The sequence below is a fragment of the Lontra canadensis genome, unplaced genomic scaffold (assembly GCF_010015895.1).
Source record: "Lontra canadensis isolate GAN:19392208 unplaced genomic scaffold, GSC_riverotter_1.0 scaffold85, whole genome shotgun sequence".
NCBI lineage: Eukaryota > Metazoa > Chordata > Mammalia > Carnivora > Mustelidae > Lontra > Lontra canadensis.
In genome coordinates this window covers 645,838-661,776 of record NW_022631079.1, presented here as the reverse complement: position 1 = coordinate 661,776, position 15,939 = coordinate 645,838, and positions in this window count along the sequence as shown.

The window sequence follows — 15,939 nt, the reverse complement described above, 5'->3', positions numbered from 1 at the left end:
CATGAAATTTGTTCTCTGATTCCCCACTCTTGGTCCATTTTATGACTCTTTGCTGGCTTTTTCTGTTTTCCTATTCAGTCTAGACATGGTTATTGTATACGGGCACATAAGTCTTAGCTTCCTCACAATACAACTAATGATGTGCCTGACAGATATTCTTCCAATTTTCTACTCAAGAATCACATTATTTAATAATTAGTGCTCACCTTCACTGCTTTGTCAAGTTTTGAATGGTGAAGTCCCTTTCCCTGAAATAGTTTGTCCATCAGATTAGCGGAAACCCCATCTCTCTCTGAGGAAGGACAGACAGGTTTGAGGCTTACCATGCACTGTGGCCATGCACTGTGGACGACCCCCTGGTGTCCAGGTGACCTGCTTCCCAGTGAGAAGTCAATGTAATTGAAAGTGGTGACATTGAGTGGAAGCACTTCCTTTCTTATTTGGGGCACCAGCCTAGAACCTATTTTATTCATGAATCAAACCTTCTAATGTGGCAAATAGGCAAAAATCCACATGATGTCAAGCAGAGCTGGGTATAAAGACTGAGGTAATTGATATGTTTTTGTTCCCTTCCCTCATTATAATTTCATAAGTGGCTTGTGGGAATTAAACAGCCTAACCTTGGGGGCATCATGACATGCTACTAATATCAGAGTAAGCTCATGAGTTCCTCGAAAAGAAAACAGCCACACAGCCAATGGCCAAGATGTGAGTACATTGAAGAAACATTGACCAATGGCTTTCTGACATACCAGTGTGTGATATTATCTTCATGATCTAATTTAATGTAGCTCAACAATCACAGGATGGTGTATTTGAACCCATCGCTGACCCAAGTTGAGTGTACAGAATGTGTAGCTTTGGTACACTTTCAGCTGTCAGAGGCAAGTGTTACCCGGGAAGAATCATGATTTCACACAGCTGGGTAATTTATTACCAGGTATATTCCAGAAGGGAGGCGGGTGCTCTCATTCCAGAGAATGCAGGCAGAAAGGAACTGTAGTGTCAAAGGAGAGCAGATGTATGTCCTTCCTGAGCTAGTGAGTGAAGCAAGAGGCTCACTTTTACAAGGCATAGTAGGGGTAAAAAAAATCAGTGTAGGGCCTATGGTGAAAGAGAACTTTACATACTTGTGGTGTAAAGACAAAAGGCGATCTCTGAAGAGTAAAGGCTCTGAACAAGACAATGTCCTCCATGCACTAAATACCACTGAAAACAAGAATTAAGAGACAGGATAGAGCAAATATTCAGAGCAGATCCACAAGAATGAGGAGCTAGAGACTGATGTCATTGTGATAGTCATGGTCATGGTCATCATTATCATCATGCTACGGGATTGAGTACCTATGTAGTGTGAGTTAGGTTTGTGCTTATTGGTTTACTTTACATAATTTTTCTAATAAGACACTGAGGTAGGTTCTTATATTATTTCCACTGAATGAATAAAAATTAGAAAGGCAGACAACATTGACCAAGGTCATCTTGCTAGTATTGTTACAGAATAAATCTTTGTCTAAATTTAGCTATTTTAACCTCAGAACATAGCCTTACCAACTCAATACCAATCTACTCAATAATATCTCATCACTCTTAAGTTAATGTACTTTAAAATGTATACAATTCTCACCTCAGCATTAGGTTCAGACCTTTCCAAAAATCTTTTCAAAGTTAACATAAAATTCAAAAATTCAGATTTAAATACCACCCTTTCAGGTCTAGTTATGAATGGACAGATTCCAATCTGTCTATTCTTGTCAAATGTTGATACCTAGACTTAGCATAAACTGTAACTTTTAAAGAAATATCTGTTAGAATTGTTAACTTTTTCTGGATATGCTGGTCATATTGTATTTATTATGATCATTTAAAGCACTTGCAGGGAAACCCTACCAATGTAGGCATATAAACTCAACCACCAAGACACCCGTTCTGTGGAAGCAACCGCAAAAGACTTTTGAGGCTGATAATTCAGTGAACATTTTCAGTTCTCTCTTTTGCTGCTTCTTCAAGCTGATATGAATTGTCCTTTGTACTCTGTGTTCTCTGAAAATAACTGGTCTTATTAAAATCATTGTGATGACACAGTTAGGCCCATGTTAGCCGTGACATCCAGCCAGCTTACTGCTCTTCTCTGTAGAATGCCAGCCTCGTGTTTTTGGTTATCATTTTCTTCTAAAGATGTTCTTTCCTGCTGAATAAGAATAATGGATTCTTGAGATGCCTGGGTGGCTCAATTGGTTAAGCATCTGCCTTCAGTTCAGGTCATGATCCCAGGGTCTTGGGAATGTGCCCTGCATTGGGCTCCCTGCTTGATGGGCAGCCTACCCTGCTTTTCACTCTCTACCTCTTATTCTCTCTTGCATTCTCTCTCCCTCTCTCTCTCTCAAATATATAAAATCTTTTAAAAAATAATAATGGATTTTTGCTATTCACTTTGTTGCAAAGAAGGAAGAGTCCCAAACATTTGTCAGGTATATAATCTAATTCTGGCTTTATTTGATTGCTTATCTCTTATCTCTTATCTCCACCATTTTATTTGGGACCTGGAAATGGCTGTCTGATAAACTTGATCTTCTATTCCTTTGTGATTTTTGTACATTGTGGCCCAAGATCATTAAAAAGATTTTTCTTTTAGGCAGAAGATTTTTTTTCCCCCTTTGGATCTTATATTCCCCTGAAAATTCAGGAACACAATTACCCCTTTTTTCATGTTGTTATGTCAACAATGTAACCTTTTTCCCCTTTTCAACTTTTTTTCTAACTCCACTAGAATTTATCTTATAACGTGAAGAAATAGTATCCCTGTTTTTCTGTTGAGTATTGTACAGAATATTCTTCATTATTTTGAAGAACAAGGAATATGAAAGAAGAGGGATAGGACTGCGGATGGACTAGTAAACTGTTCGAAGAGGTGATTTTCAGTAGGGTAAGATAATGTTCCAGAAGCTTCTCTATCTTTCTCCAGCACTTCCTGGAGTCCAGGCTCTCCAGGGTCTGCCTTTCATTACTTTTGTCCAATTCTCCTTCTCTGACAACAGGGTTTCATTGCTTCTGTCTCTCTATAAGATACTCCTTGTTTCAGTACTATGTCTGGTGGGGACCTCAGGAACCCACAGGATCTTCAGCTATACCTTCTGAGTACAGTTAGTCTTAATAGAAATTCTTGAGAAAGGTGATATTGCTGCTGACTAAAAAACGAGTTTCTTGGGGTTGGACGGACTGCTCACTGCTGCTGCAGTTAGGCACGGTCAGGATGCTAAGGTCCCAGGATAGTTTGAAGAGCCCGCTTAAGACCTGTTGGCAGGGCAGGCCTATTTTATTTATTATCATTAAGAACTGTGACTGGTCCAGGAGGTACAGCACTTGTCTTCTAGAAGGTTATCTTCCTGACAGCCTTTAAATGTACCTCTCATTTCATTCGTTTTTTGTATTAAGGAAAGATATTTAAACTATTTTTATAATCTTACTCTCACCATAACTTTGAGGTATCTTGACTCATTCACGATCAAAACCTTTTGGTTTTGTTAAAAGCAGTCACCCAGGACACTTCTTTTCTCCTCACTTTGGTGCTGTGCCATCTTCCTGTCTGCCTGCCACTTGCCCTTAACATCTATCTCCCATAGGTACTGCCTAGCTATTAGTTGCTCTTACTCTCTTTGGCTGGACCAGAGACTCTGTTCCTCTGGCTTTTCCTTCATTTTGCTGCCTTGAGTAGAGCACCTTGTTTTTATCTTAGAATCTAAGACTCAAAGTTTCATACTGAATCACTGACTATCTTGGCTCTTTTCAGGTTTCCAAACCTTGCTTAGATTAATCACGTGACTATCATGTTCAGATTATTTCTGTGGTTCCCCATTGTCCTTCCAAGGAGAGCTAATGAGACCTCTTAATGGCAGAGGCTGAAGTTCCCTATAACTTTGTTGGCCATGTCTAGAAAATAGAAAAAAATATGGTTTTCATGTTTGCTTTCTGACACATATGAATGAATGTCAAATCAGTATTTACTTAGGAAATAAACAGGTGAGAAATCTAAGACACAGAAACCTGTTGAAAGGACTTTTTTTAAATTAAATTAACATATAATGTATTACTAGCCCCAGGGGTACAGGTCTGTGAATCGCCAGGTTTACACACTTCACAGCACTCCCCATAGCACATACCTTCCCCAAAGTCCATAACTCCACCACCCTCTCCCTACCCCGCTCCCCCCAACAACCCTCAGTTTGTTTTGTGAGATTGAAAGTCTCTTATGGTTTGTCTCCCTCCTGAACCCATCTTGTTTCATTTATTCTTTTCCTACCCCCTAAACCCCCCATGTTGCATCTCCACTTCCTCATATCAGGGAGATCATATGAAAGTTGTCTTGAAAGGACATTTTAACTGAAGGGATATCTTTTTGGGCTAAAGATATCAATTAATTCTTATAAATTTCACATGTTTGATTAACATCATTTAATCTTGGCAGACTTTGAGGCTGATGTGTAACTCTAGAAAAATCAGTCATTTCAAACTTACCTTGCAGACTTCTTCTTTTTTTTTTTTTTTTAAAGACTTTATTTATTTGTCAGAGAGAGAGAGAGAGATCACAAGTAGGCCGAGGCAGGCAGAGGCAGAGGGAGAAGCAGGTTCCCTGCCAAGCAAGGAGCCCGATGTGGGACTCGATCCCACGATGCTGGAATCATGACCTGAGCCAAAGGCAGCCGCTTAACCAACTGAGCCACCCAGGCGTCCCACCTTGCAGACTTCTTGGTAGCTTCCCCATCGGTCATTCCAGCCAAAGAGTTGTGGTTTTTTGGTTTCTTGTTTTCTTTAATTCAAATATAATTCACATATAATGTTATATTAGTTTCATGTATACAATACAGTGATCTAACAATTCTATATGTTTCTCAGTACTCATCAAAATAATTATTTCAACCGTCCCTCCCTCCCCTCTGGCAACCACCAGTTTGTTCTCTATATTTAAGAGTCTCTTTCTTTGCTTGTTTGTTGTCTCTTTTTCCTCTCGTTTGTTCTTTTGTTTTCTTTCTTAAATTCCACATATGGGGGACGCCTGGGTGGCTCAGTTGGTTGGACGACTGCTTTCGGCTCAGGTCATGATCCCGGAGTCCCGGGATCGAGTCCCGCATCGGGCTTCCAGCTCCACGGGGAGTCTGCTTCTCCCTCTGACCTTCTTCTCGCTCATGCTCTCTCCCACTGCCTCTCTCTCAAATAAATAAATAAAATCTTTTAAAAAAAATTCCACATATGGGTGATCATATGGTATTTGTCTTTCTCCTCCTGAATTATTTCAGTTAGCATGATACCCTCTAGGTCCATCCACGTTGTTGCGAATGACTAGAACTTTTTTCTTTTTGATGGCTGAGTAGTGTTCCATTATATATATACACTGCATCTCCTTTATCCTTTCATCTATGGATAGACACTTGGGCTGCCTCCATACCTTGGCTATTGTAAATAATTCTGCAGTAAACATAAAAATACATTTATCTTTTGGTACGAGTGTTTTCATTTTCTTTTTTTTTTTAAGATTTTTATTTGTTTATTTGTCAGAGTGAGAAAAACAGAGAGAGAGAGAGCACACAAGTGGGCGGCAGCAGGCAGAGGGAGAAGCAGACTCCCCGCTAAATAGGGAGTCTGACGCAGAACTCGATTCCAGGACCCCAGGATCATGACCTGAGAGCTGAAGGCAGACACTCAACTGAATGAGCCACCCAGATATCCCAGTGTTTTCATTTTCTTTCAGTGAATACCCAGTAATGGAATTACTGGATCATATGGTAATTCTATTTTTAATTTTTTGAAGAATCTCTATACTGTTTTCTACAGTGGCTCTACCAGTTTGTATTCCCATTGATAGTGTACTTGTTATTTCTTGTATGTTTTATTTTAGCCATTTCGAAAGTTGTAAGGTGACATCTCATTGTGGCTTTAATTTGCATTTCCTTGAAGAGTCATTCAGAGAGGTTTTCATAATATATCTGTGACTCTTAACAGCAATATCAAAGCACTGAATGCTTTTCTGGTCCAGCCCCAGATCAGAACGCAGCACAAAGCACTGTATCTTGTGGTCTTCCTGCTTCACTGGGATATTAGGATTTTTGAGATTTGGTCATCCAGAAGCTGGTTTATTTGGACTATTAAAACACAAGGAAGACTTTTTAACACAAAGAAGTAAAACCAGCAGTGAGCGGTCTTTCCCTTGAGTATTACCTATCTACCTTGATGTGGATGGTCAAGTACTGTACAACTTCTAGAATTATGATTTCAGGGTTTGTAGAATCTTTGAAAGCTGATTTCTTTAAGTTAGGTTTGGCTTGAGACTGAAGGCATAGAGAAGTACATGCCTTAAGTAACGAAATTCCCTGAATTTCTGTTGGCTGGTAATTGATGTTAATTGTGTGGACCAGAGGCTCCAGTCTGGGAAGTCAACATGGGGCATGGTATGGCTTCAGACATATGTCACATATGTCACATGTCCTGGCTATTTAGAAAGCAATGACTTCTGTAAGAAATCCATTACATGTACACAGTGTGTGTACAGGGGATTTACAGTATTGTTTTTACCTACATAATATTTTTCCTATGAGTAAACTCAGAAATAAGAAAGAAAGTTCTCTACTTGTATACATATCCTGACTTTTATTTTAAAAATAGTGTTACCAATGGGGCGCCTGGGTGGCTCATTCCATCAAGCTTCTGATTCTTGGTTTCAGCTCAGGTCATGACCTCAGGGTCATGAGATCAAGCCCCCCAGTGGACTCTGTGCTCAGCAGGAAATTTGCTTTAGGTTCCCCATCTCCCTCTGCTCCTCCCCCCACTTGCACAGTTGCACTCTATCTCTCACAGTAAATTAATTAGTTAATTAATTAATTAAATCTTTAACAAATGAATATAAAAATACTGTTACTACAACTATCGCACATTCATGAATCCGTGCTAGAAAGTAACGCAGATAGTGTGTAAGCCCTCGCTCTCATTCCAGCAGTCTTGGCATGTGATGATTAAGATCATATGAAGCTTGGAGTAGCCTTCACTTTTACTTTCTGCAACCTGATGGAATATATTATTTTTATTTATCTCCTCCATGTTCATGCGCTGACACTCTGATGCTATCTCCAAGTGAATTAAATGGCTTAGAAGCTATGATTCTGCAGCTGTCAAGATGTGGGCATGGGAATGACTATCTGAAGGTGTTTACATGTCGGATGTGGATGTAGCTATGTCCATTTTAACCTAAGCAGGCAGCTTATTATTGCCTTAAAGCATTTACTGTTTCTGCCCATGTGGCTTCTGAATCAGGGAATAATGGTTTTTTAACATGTGGAATTATAAATGAAGGCAAACAGGACCAAGGAGAGAGAGAACATATTTCAAATAAAACACGTGAAAATTCATCTTGAGGCAGCTGGAGCAGCTGAGGTGTTCCCCCTTTACTGTACATGAGTCATCTCATGTGTGCCCCATGTGTGCCCCATGACCCAGCCCAGTACGAAGAGGCTACATCACAGGACTTTTATAGGCACTTTCTGGAATTGGCTGCAGAGTAAAAGTGAGCCATTTCTACATGGGCAGAATTTGTAATTTTTCTGTCATTTTCATTAAAAAAATCTACATTTTTCCTCAATCAAAAGAATCAGGAAGTAACTACAGCACATTTATCTTGTTACCTGTTCTACACCAGGCTTTGATTCTCCATTTCAACAACACAGTGCCCGAAATTGGGCCGTCTCCCTCTCTGAGGCTGGAATGGGTGCAAGTCCCTCCCAGGCCTCCTCCCTCCTTCCTTGGCTCCCTCCTTTCCCCCTTCCCTTTCCCCCCATGCCTCTTGCTTCCCCCTTTTGGTCTCAAACATTTATTTAGCTCTTGTGTGACAAACATTACACGTTACAGAAACACACACACACACACATAACAGATATAATCACTGACTTTGTATTATACACAATCCAGAAAAATGGTTTCCAAAATTTCTGACTGGGCCCACAGTAAGAAATACATTTTACCTTGCAACCCAATACCTGTAGACATACATGCATTAATTTGCTAGAGCTGCCCTAGCAAAGTACCATGAACTGGGTGGCTTAACACAGCAGAAATCCATGTCCCACATTCTGGAGGCCAGAAGCCTGAATTCAAGGTGTGGGCAGGGGCCATGGTCCCTCCGAAACATGTAGGAAGGAATCCTTTCTTGCCTGTTCCTAGCGTCCAGCAGTTTGCTCTCAAGCCCTCAAGCTGCCGTGTTTCAATCTCTCCCGAGGTCAGCACTTGGCATCCTTCCCCTGTGTGTTTTCCTTCTGTGTGCCTCTTTTTCTTCTCATAAAGGACACTGGTCATATTGAATCAGGGCTCACCCTGCTCCAGTACAATCTCAATTTAATTTAATAATCCACAATAACCCTGTTTCCAAGTAAGGTCACCCCCTGAGGTGAGGAATTCAGCATTTACTTTGGGAGACACTGTTCAACCCATCATAACATATATATATATTGACACAATAGTTTCAGAAATCAATATTCTTTTTGTTTGTTTTAATATGTGATAATTTCTATTCTGTCTTATTAGAGAGAAATTTGGTTTTGATTGACTAAATTGACTTTACAGCCCACTTTTAGGTACAAGCCCAGCTGGAAAAAATACTGTTCTAAGAAAGGGAGATAAGCATACACATGGATAATTATAATATAATATTACAGGTGCTAATAGAAGAATCTGTAACACGCATATGCTAACTTGGGGAAAGATTTGCTTAGGAAAATAATGAAAGGTAAACTGGGTTTAGTCTTAAAAGAGAAACAAGGGGGCACCTGGGTTGCTCAGTTGGTTAGGTGGCAGCCTTCAGCTCAGGTCATGTTTCCAGGGTCCTGGGATTGAGTCCCACATCATGCTCCCTGCTCAGCAGGGAGTCTGCTCCTCCCTCTCCCTCCTCCCCTTCTCCCTGCTTGTGCTCACTCTCTCTCTCAGATAAATAAATAAATAAAAATCTTTAAAAAAGAAGAGAGAGAGTGAGGGAGAGAGGTGCCAGGGGTGGGAAGAAAGGGATTTGGGGAGAGATGAAGGAAGAAGAAAGCAAGTGTATAGGGTGATTTAACCCTTGGAGACAAACTGGAGTTCATTAAATAGGTCAGTTTATAAAAGGTCTTATATACAATAGTAAGGTGTTTGTCTTTTATTCTGTAATAATGGAGTACTGTGGATGATAATAGTTAAGAATATGGGTGAAATTTATTTGTGTTCCAATCCCAGTGTGACTTTCCTTTGATTCTGTTATATAACTGGGAATAAAAATACCACCTGCCTTAGTGGATTGTTGTAGGAGTGAATGAATTATTACATGGAAAGAATGGTATCTGGCCCATAGCAAGCCCACAATAAGGGTAATTATTTTTGTAATTATTTTCAAAAGCTTTTAAGAAAGGAAGTTAAATGAGGTGAGCAAATGTTACTGGATAGCTGGAAGATCATGGCAGATAAATGCATAGGAAACTAAAGCCATTGAACGGAAAGTAAGAATTCTCAAGCAGCGCTATCCGACAGTTCCAAGGCCTGCCCTCACAGATCCTTGACCCCACTTCCTCTACTTCCAGCTTAACTGGCACAGTCGGTTGTTGGGGTGTCCTCTAGATAAAGCTCAGTCACATCTCTCTCCTTCTAGACAGTTCTTCTGACGGGAGTAAACTCCTCATTATTTTCATAGTTTCAGTCTCAAATTGAAGACATTATCTTTCTACTACACAAACGTCTCCTTAGGGAAAAGCCTCGAGATCATGCACATACACTTGGGATCACAAAACCAAAACCAAAACCAAAAACCCAGCCTTTTGGGGGGTAATAAGGCAAATTTCAAGCAAACGACTGAAAACAGCTTGCTGTAATTTTTGTGCCACTCTAGTTTGTATAGTAAACTGAATATATTTTACATAATAAATCTTTGCATATTTAGCTAAGCCTTTGATCAAATTCAAATAAAACTTTTTATCACCATTTGGATGTTGGGATTAGAGTGGGAGGTTTACTGTAATTCAGCTTTTTCTGTTGTTTCAACCACCTTCAACTTGCCCATACCCCACAACGGCTCTAAAGAATGATTCTGTGATGGCATTAGTGACTGTCATTGTGGACACACTGAGTGTAGGGCATACATCTCAGCAGAAATCTGTGTCTCAGTTCTACCAGGAAAACAGCCTTCGAACTGAACCCACATCTGGGCTCAACAGACCACAGCGAAGAATGGGCATTGGTGGGAAGGTCGAGCAAGCCGTCCAGGGACATGGGGTCACCCATGGGAGGATCGACGAGGGCTGTTCAGGTGGCTGCGGGAGCACCTGGCACTACCACCAACGTGGGCACATGTGCAACACCTGGCTAGTGTACCTGATTCCCAGAGCAGGGCGGTGACAGTAGCCACCTGTGTGCCCCCTCGCCCATGACCCTGCCCAGAGAGCCCAAGACCCAGCCCAGAGAGCCCAAGACCCCCCCCCAGAGCCCTGACTTTGCCCTGTGACAGCACCCCGTCTCCTCACCTTTCCGCTGGACCCAGGTGGTCTCCAGGCTGTGAGGCTCCTGCTGAATTCACTCTGAGGTGGTGATTCCTAGTGATCTGTCGCTTTCACTACAGGCGCCTGAGGACTCCCAAAGTGAAGCCACCTGGAAGTACTCTTCCTGGCTCAAGCTCACAAAGGATTTTCCTTTCAGGCCTTGAATGCTAAGGTCGGAGAACTCAGCAGGCCAGATGAGATCTTGCAGACGTCTCCCCTGGCAGAGAGAAAAGGACCAGCAACTGTAAACAAACCTCCAGGAGGGCCTTTCTGAGTCCGGCAAAGCAGGGTGGGTGGAGGGGACCCAAGACCCACACTTCCATTTTACATCAAGGACTGCTTGATAATACAACTTGTGCATGAAACAACCGTTAAGGGCTTGATTCTCACTGTGGACAGACCTGCAGAGGGGGAAAGATTCTAGGACCTGCAGAGACTCCCCCTGTCCGGCCCTTTGAACTTGTCGAAGGTTTTGTACCCTCAGTTTTCCCTCTCCTGGATATCAGTGGATTTCTCACTGACAGCATACCATTGCCTGCAGCAATGATGTTCACGATTACCTACTGCTGTGTCACAGAAACTGTTGCAGTCTGATTATATATACAAAGTAAGTGGGGAGGGCAAAAAGATTTCAGGCTGTTGTATTAAAAAAAAATAAAAACTTTGATATAATAGTGGTTATTAAACATTCCAGGGGAAAAATATATAAAATGTAGAAAATACTGTATCAGAGAGTAAGAATTCCTATACCCTTCAAGGTCATTCTAGCTGGACTAAGAATCAAATTGACGTGAGACAGATTACAGGAGAAAATCAAATTTAATAGGCCTGCATATGAGGAATCCACACAGACCTAGAAATTCCAAAGACAGGCACAATGAGGTCTATATGCCATCCCGAACCGAGAAGGGGGTGGGGTTCTGGCACTTTGAAGGGAAGGAATGCACTTCCCAGGATGTTAAAAAGAGTAATTGGTTTGGTAAATGCATGTTTGTCAGGCCTTTCAGAAACAATGGGGCGAAGAGAGGACTTTGGTCACAGTGCTTTCCAGGCTCTTTCCAGTCTACCACACCTAGTTCCTATCACTCCACAGTTCTCTCTCTCTGGTGATAGCTCTCTCCCGGGAGCAGGTCCTTTGTGGAAATTCTGGTTAGACAGTTGAGGGAAAGGTAAAGAGTGATTCCTTAACCCACTGAGTTTGGATTGCTTTTCAACTCAAATTGTCTTCGTGCCAAAGCAGCCCATATTGGGGTGGCCTGCCGTTGGCCTTCACAACTGAAAAACAAAAGATGATGGGTGGGTTGTTATGACCAAGTTTTCTCGTCTGAGAGACCACCAAGGAGCCAACACCGATGCAATCACAAGAGGGTTTATTTGAGAAGCTTAAGCTTGGGCCCAAGTATACCCGACACAGTGGAGTAGAGATGGACCCCGAGGCTAGTTAAGGCAGGGGTTTTTATGGGTCATTACAAGAGGCTTGGTCGGCGGGTGCGGGGGGGGGCAGTTTCAGACTTTTCTGCTGTAAGCTGATTAGCTGTTGCCGGGGTGTTGCAGGGTGGGGTACTTTCTTGGAACTAAAGCAGGGTAGGGGTCCCTGGAACTAAAGTAAAGTAGGGGAAAGTTCAGCCCTTGGGCCTGAGATTGCTGCCAAAGCTAAGATGGCTGTACTTGTGCTAATGCTAAACCTGAGGCGGGATGGCCTTAATTTTCTCGGCCTCCACAGATAATTGCCACCATAACCCTACTGTCCTGAGATCACCCTAATGAAATCTGTGTGTTCCCTGGGGGCAGGGACCATACTTCACTTCCTTCTGAAATCTTGCACAGAACTGTTTGGAGCCTTGCACAGACGAGGGCCCTGGTTTTACCTTTGAGCCTCTGTGTGTCTGCAGAGCTAACACTAAGTTCATAACCCGCCTGTGTGTGCCTGGGCTCCACCTGAGACCTCCCATGTTGGGCTTTTCAAGCGATAGGCCAGAGGATGGTATTGCAAGGAAATACCACAGATCTTGCCAAGTTTGCAAAGTAATGTGTTTGATACTCAAAAGCAGCTTTGAAATTGAATTAAAGATTTTTGTTGCAAAAACCATAAAACCAAAATGGTTACTCAGACAGAATCTAATGATCCTTGCCCCCAGCTACTGAATTTGCTTACATTCCTTAAAGCCTAAAAGGGTTTAAGAAAAGCTTCAAAGGGTTAGCAGGCATGTTTGGAAACTAGCCTTTCACATTTCCAATCTTCATGAATAAGGCAAGGTCAATGATAGTGCCTAACGACTGCATTCCCAACTTTTTAAGGTCGGCCATTCTCTGTACCACTTACCCAGCGTTGAGAAGCAAGTTTCCAACAGGATACATGTTATTGGCTGTCTCACAATGCAGACTAGGGATCTGGCTTTTGGCTTGTGAGGGCCATTACATTCCCTCTGGTTTGGGTTTTGGCTTTTCCCCATGTCATCCTCTTTGAAATTCTTGTCTCCTGCCTTAGCCCAGAGAACCACCAGCATGGAGGACACTCTGGTCATTGCCCACAGGGCACCTTAGAACTCGGAGACCGGATCATAAAGAAGAGCAGTCTAGCTGAAGTGCCCTCAGATTTTTCTCTTTGCTTCAGAGACTTTTTTTTTTCCTTATTCAAGATATATATGTGTATATATATATATATATATATATATATATATATGGCTAAGATATCCTTATTCATATATATATGAGATATCCTTATTCATATATATATATATATATATACACATATGTGTGTGTGTGTGTGTGTGTGTGTATATATATATATATATATATATATATATATATATGCAGGGCTAAGAGTGTCCCAGGCAGAGGGAACAGCAGATTAATAGCCCCCTGGTTAGAGCCTATGAGGATAAGGAAAAGAAGGGGGTTTGTGTGTCTGCACCGCAGCCACAGGTCACAGTGGTAGGAGATGGAATCAGAGGGATTTTGCAGAGGCACAGGTGAGATCATGTACAGATTTGCAGGATGAGAGAAAGATTTTCAATGAATTCTGAGCTGATGTGAGAAGCCACTGGAGGGTTTTGGAAAAATTATCTGACATATTTTAAAAGAAACATGCTGACCACTAGGAGGAATAAGAATGAAATCTATTACAGATGTCTGGGTGAGGGTCAGGAGAGCTTGGGTAAGGTGGAGGTATGAGAAAACTGTTAGCTTTTTTTTTTTTTTTTAAAGATTTTATTTATTTATTTGACAGACAGAGATCACAAGTAGGCAGAGAGGCAGGCAGAGAGAGAGAAAGGAGGAAGCAGGCTCCCTGCTGAGCAGAGAGCCCATTGTGGGGCTCGATCCCAGGACCCTGGGATCATGACCTGAGCCAAAGGCAGAGGCTTTAACCCACTGAGCCACCCAGGCACCCCAACTGTTAGCTTCTGATGGGAGAAGAAGATTTGCTGACAGACAGAAAGAGGTAGGATGGGGAAAAAAGTGAAGATGACCTCAGGGTTGTTGGCTTGAGTGATTGACAGAATGGAGCGTCCACTAATTAAATAGGAAGAAGCAGGCTGGAGGTGTGTGAGATTAGGGGTTTGATTGCAGATGAATTAAATTTGATACTGTTGGTCCGTTATCAAAGGAATGAGACTGAGACAAAGTGAAAGTTATGCAAAGCCTTATTCTATGCCAAGCATTAGAAGTTAGACTGACTGGCCAGGGGAACGAAGCTGAGACAAAATGAAAGTTATGTAAAGCTTTATTCCATGCCAAGCATTAGAAGTCAGACTGACCGGCCAGGGCCGCCTCCGAAGAGAGCGACCACCCTTTGGTCTTACAGGCTAGTTTTATAGGGCACAACCACAGACATCTACATATGTGGCTTTGGCTGATTGGATGTCTCCTACCTGTGTGTTTTAGTAACGGTTACCTGGAACCAATACTAGTAACTGCTGAGGCGTTTATTAAACAACAAAATGGCCTTGTTTTCGGTATGTGTTTTAGCAACGGTTACCCGGAACCGGTATCAGTAACTGCTGAGGCATTTATTAAACAACAAAATGGCTATCTAGGCAACATGGAGTCACTCTGGCTAAGTAGGCCCAGGCAGGCCCTAGGGGTTTCACAGGTTTTAACGTTAAGTTGGCCCTAACAGTTGAATAACAGTGGCGAGAGAGATTATGCTGAGTGAGATAAGTCAAGCAGAGAGAGTCGCTTATCATGTGGTTTCACTTACTTGTGGAACATAAGGAATAACACAGAGGACATTGGGAGAAGGAGAGAAGTGAGTTAGGGGAAGTCGGAGGGGGAGACGAACCATGAGAGACTGTGGACACTGAGAAACAAACTGAGGGTTTTGGTGGGGAGGGGATATGGGGTTGGGTGAGCCTGGTGGTGGATATTATGGAGAGCACGTATTGCATGGAGCACTGGGTGTGGTGCATAAACAATGAATTTTGGAACACTGAAAAAATAAATAAATTAAAAAAAAAAGAAAGAAAAGCACATTATAATAGAAAAAAAAATGCCATTCCATCAGCCAAGAATGCTTACTTTTCCTTTCGTTGCCTGGACTTCCATTTTCTACATGGAGCTTAGAAAATGATCTTGGAGATCTTTCCTGATAGCTCCTCTCTCCCCTTGCATCAGCTTCAACACTCCCCCCACCCCCAGCTCCTCCTTAGCTGCCTTATACATGCTTCTAATTGTAACTGGAACTTTAGTTACTTGTGTAACTCAAGTCACAATGTTTGTCTCTCTAATAGACTCTGAGGGTGCCCTTAAAAAAGTCTTGTGGCCCAGGAAATAGCCCACTGCCTGGCAGTAAGTGATTTTATCGATTAGGGATTAAATGAATGAAGGCATACTCCTTGCCTTTGGACATAAATCATAAACTGCTGGGGCAGAGAGAGAACATCAATGTAAGCAATTAGACTGATGGTAAAGGCTGGGGACCGGAGGGGTGGGGAGCAGGCCACGGTGATTGCAGATCCCGGTGGCCCAAGGAGCCAGCTTTAAAGCCCAGGAAAAGTCTCTGGGCCTGTGGGATGCCTTCAGACTTTCAGCTCGGCCTTAGAAAGTTCATTGTTTCCCTGGGGGACACACCCTGAGAGGAACAAGAAAGGGACCGGTTCAATGGGACCACAGGTCATCACAGAGCTCCCCCCTGCTGCCCTGCAGGAAGAGGTTGGGGTAGATTAAGTCCATGGCAGGGTCACAAGCCCTGTGTTTTTGTGGCTTCTTACAGAAGGCGCTTTCCCTTTCCCGTCCTTTATTCAGCCCTGCTACCATGTCCCAGGCCAGGCCAGCGTTGACACAGCTTCCCCAGGTGCTGTGGGTGCTGCTGGGGATCACCAGGATCTGGGTCTAGCCTTCAGTGTGGTTAATCCACAGGCCTTACAGTAGAAGGGGCACTCTGTGTATGGGCTCTTAATTG